The sequence below is a fragment of the Ochotona princeps genome, chromosome Y (genome assembly GCF_030435755.1).
Source record: "Ochotona princeps isolate mOchPri1 chromosome Y, mOchPri1.hap1, whole genome shotgun sequence".
NCBI lineage: Eukaryota > Metazoa > Chordata > Mammalia > Lagomorpha > Ochotonidae > Ochotona > Ochotona princeps.
This window is the reverse complement of record NC_080866.1, coordinates 7,505,921-7,510,483: the sequence shown is the minus strand read 5'-3', so window position 1 is coordinate 7,510,483 and position 4,563 is coordinate 7,505,921.

Below are 4,563 nucleotides of genomic sequence, written 5' to 3'. Positions count from 1 at the left end.
CTTTGTCAGTCGGGCCAGCGGGGTGCCCATTTTGTTTATCTTTTCAAAAAACCAGCTTTTTGATTCATTGATTTTGTGTATGTGTTTTTTTTTTTTTTTTATTTCTATCTGGTTGATTTCCTCCCTTGTTTTGATGATTTCTTGTTTCCTGTTGTGTGTGGGGATCTTCTGCTGCTTTTCCAATTCCCGGAGGTGTGTGCTTACTGCCTGTATTTGACGCCTCTCTTGGGAATTGACATGAGCTCCAATTGCGATGAGTTTACCCCGTAGCACTGCTTTGGCAGTGTCCCACAAGTTTTGGAATGTTATGTCAGGGTTTTCATTGGTTTCCATAAATTTTTTTTATCTCATTTTTAATTTCTTCTCTGATCCATTGTTCGTTTTATAGCATATTGTTCAGCCTCCAAGAGTTTCTGTATTTCCTGGGGCATTTTGAATTGCTGATTTCCAATTTCATTGTGTGGTGGTCTGAGAGGTTACATTAAAGTATGATTCCTATCTTTTAGAAGTTATTTAGATTTGCTTTGTGTCCTATCATGTGGTCAATCCTGGAGAAGGTGCCATGCACTGCTGAAAAAATGTATAATCTGTGGTCTTAGGATAAAAAGTTGTATAAATGTGTAACAAGTCTAGTGGTTCTAATGTTTGTGTGAGCTCTGTTGTTTCTTTGTTGAGTTTTTGTTTTGTTGATCTGTCTATAGTTGTTAGCGGAGTGTTAAGATCGCCGACTATTATTGTGTGTGTATCTATGTCTCCCCTTAAGTCTGTAAGTAATTGCTTCACGTTTCTAGGTGCATTGGAATTAGGTGCATATATGTTCACGATTGTAATTACTTCCTGATGGATCAGACCCTTGACCAATATATAATGTTCTTCTCTGTCCTTTTTGATGTCTGTCAGCTTGAAGTCTAGGTCATCTGAGATTAGAACAGCTACTCCAGCCTTTTTTTCTCGTCCATTGGCATGAAATATCTTTTTCCATCCCTTCACTTTAAATTTCTTAGAGGGTTTTCTGGTTAGATGTGTCTCTTGTAGGCAACATATAGTTGGGTGCTGTTTGATGATCCTTTCCGTTAATCTATGCCTTTTGATTGGTGAGTTTAGGCCATTTTTGTTTAGAGATAATATTGAGAGAAATTGATTTTGGGCTGCCATGAGTGTGTATAAGTGTGCAAGTGTGTATGTGCGACTATTAGAGTTTCTGATTGGTTGACTGTCCTCTTATGAGTATTAATGGGGAGGTCTTCCCATTTGCCATCTCTGATTTTGGTTTTCATTTCTTCTCTTTGGGTTTAGCACCTTCCTGAGGAGATTTTCCAGAGCTGGTTTCATGTTGATGTATTCTTCGAGTTTCTCTTTACTGTTGAAGTATTTGATTTCATTCTCAAATACAAGTTAGACTTTTGCTGGGTACATTATTATTGGTTGGCAGTTGTTTTGTTTCAGGATTTGATAGGTTTTACCCCCTTCTTTCCTTGCTTGGAGCGTTTCTTCTGATAGGTCGCCTGTGATTCTGATTTTCCTCCCTCTGAAAGTAATCTTGTCCTTTTTTCTTACTTGTCTTAGAATAGTTTCCTTGTGTTCACTTGAGGGTAGCTTGAGGACCAGATGTCTGGGGGATGACCTGTTTGGATCAAATCTACTGGGGGTTCTTTGTCCTTCCTGGATTTGTGCTGGATTTATATTTCCAATATTCTGGAAGTTCTCCTGTATTATCTCATTGAGCACCCGTTGCAAGCCTGTCTCCTTTTCCACTCCTTCGGGAAGGCCTATTAATCTAATAATTGCTTTTTTGAGGTTGTCTTTCATTTCCTGTATGGACCTATTGGATTTCCCTAGATTTGTCTCCAACTGTTTGATGAGCTGCTGCCTTTCATTCTGATTGTCTTCCAATTCTGATATTCTGTCCTCTGCTGTGTTCATTCTGTTGGTTTGGCTTTCAATTTTGTGCTCTATATCGAGGGTTCCCTTTTTGACTTGATTTATTTCTGCAGTGACATGGTTTTCGAATACCTTGGTCGCTTCCCAGCGCTTCTCACTGTCTCTGATCAATCCCATCACTAGTTTGTTAAATTCCTTCTCTGGTAATTCCTCTATGTCATCATCTTGCATCTCAGATATTGGGATTAGTTTTTGGTTGTATTGGGAGGGAGTGCTTAATCTTTCTTCTGAGTCATTACCTTTTCTGATACTTCTCATTGTGTTTTTGCTTCTTTTTTTGGGGGGATTTTAGCGTCGTTTCAGCTGAGCTGGCTCTGGTTTGGGGTCTCTGGCTGAGCCCAGCATGGCGTACTGTCTGAGTCACCAGCTTCTTTCAGGGTCTGTAGATCACAACCCCGAGCTGGGTCAGGAGGCTTTGTGGGCCAGCCCTAGTGCCAGGCCCCTTCCCCTGTGGATCCCTCTCAATGGTGGTGCCGCACTGAGATTCACTCTGGCGAGCCGCGCCTTGGCTCTGGGTTGCAGGGCTAGCATAGCGGTGGTTTCTGCCTCAGTGCTGAGTCGAGACTCTCCTTCAGGGCTTGAGGTTAGCACAGCAAAGGCCCCTGCTGGTTGAAGCCTGAAATCCCCAACCCAGGGCTGGGCAGGGCTAGATAACTACGCTGGTCCCAGTGCCAAACTCCACTCTCCGTGATTCCCACTCATAAGTGTTGCTCCACTGATAGGCGCAACAACCCAGGCAGGTCTTTCCGAGTGGGCTCCTGCTGGGAGAACCTGTCCAGCCAATTCCGCTGAGCCCACTCCGGTAAGGCCTCTCCAGCTGAGCCAAGCAGGGGACTCCACCCTAGAGATGCCACTTCCTCAGCTGCATTCTCTCAAGGGTGGAAGCAGATGCCTGAGAGGCACAGAGCTGTGAGGGGCACGCAGACATGCCCCCACTAGTCTGCTCCTTCGCCCAGGACGTGAGGGCCCTGCCGAGCATTGTCCAGCCTCTGAAGCTCAGGCTGAGCCCAGCAACAGGATCCACTGGACTGCCCAGCAGCCAGTCCACAGCTCGGAGCCAATAGGGGGATCTCTGAGTCCAAGTCCCACAGCGCCGCTCCTGTTCCCTCTGCACTCTCCCAAAGACGCTGAGCAGCTGAGAGGTACGATCTGGGAATTCTCCGCTGCTTGTCCTCCACTTCTGCAGGGGATGATGCCCCCAATGATCAGTCCAGTAGCCTTCTCTCGGGGCTCCTGCCCTCCAGAGGACTGGTGCTCCTGTCGGTGTGGGTGCCTATCCTACTAGCTACCTCTGTCCTTGGGACGGTTGAGTCTCTGCCGCTTTCCCCTGCCTGGGATCGTGACTCACCATGTTTCTCGCAGCGTGCTGTATTTTCTTTCCCACTTTTTGTGGCTGTTCCTTCACGCTGTGTAGATCTTCTTGCTTTAGTGAACTCCAGTGACCTTCTCGTTCTCCCTACAATTTTGTGTTTCCTGGCCTGTTTCTCTGCTGGATCGGTTCCCCTCTTTCTCTACTCACCCTACACCAGCTCTCTGTGGTCGGCCATCTTTGTCTTTCAATTCTTGAATATTTTTGGCCTGATCCAGCTCTGCTTCTAGCTTCTTGTTTGCTTCACCCTGATGACAGGAAATATCTTCCAATTCTGAGATTGTTTTTTCTGCTTGCTGCATTCTGCTTTGGAGACTCTCCACTGTACTTTTAACTTGCTCTACTGTGTTCTTAATTTCTGATATTTCAGCCTTGATTTGCTTTATTGCTTCCTTAAATTCTTTGAACTCTTGTATGTGCATCTCATTGTTGATCAGAAGCTTTAAAATGGGTTTTTGGAATTCTGTGTGCCACAGTTTCTCAATGTCTTTCTCAGTTAACTCTGAGGTTAGCATAGGGTTTTGCTCCTTTGCAGGGCAGTTTTCAGCAATATTCGCTGTGCCTGTGTGTCTTCTTTTGCTCTTGATTATTGTATTTCTGATTAGCAGAGTCTTCTCCTTGGGGCAGGTTTCTAAGCTGTGTCACCAACAGGTCTACAGTGGAATTTTACTTATTGCAGTTGGTACATAACTTTTTGCTTGCAGCCACTTGTGCCACTACCTCCAGCGAGTTCCAGATCTGGGTTCTTATGTTAGATTTCCACCATGGTTTCCACAGCCCTGGCTACTGGCTCACCACTCTCCATCTCCTATGATGCTGAGCTGAGGCTGCAAACTGTCTCTGCAACCTTTCTTCCACTTCTGTTTGGAGCAGGTCCCAGGATTAGAGAGACATCAGGTGCCCGATATAATTAGGTTGTTGGTGGCCCTGATCTTGTCGTAATCTGTTGGACGTTAGGTCTAGGTGCCACACGGACCTATTTGATCAGTACGATGCTACAGCGTTATTATTATCCTGTAGAACCAGTGCAATCCACAGAACTGAGCGAGTTATCCTGAGCTCAGCACATGTTCAGTTCACTGTTTTTCCCTGCAGTCCGAAAGCTATTGCCACAGTGCGCAAAATGGCGTCCGATGTACCACCACTACTGGAGTTCTTGCTCTGCTTGCCCTTAGATCTGAGGGCTACCCAGACCTGTCCCAGGTGGAACCCGTAGAATGCCCCGTTGTTGCAGTTTACTGAGTCAGAAATGA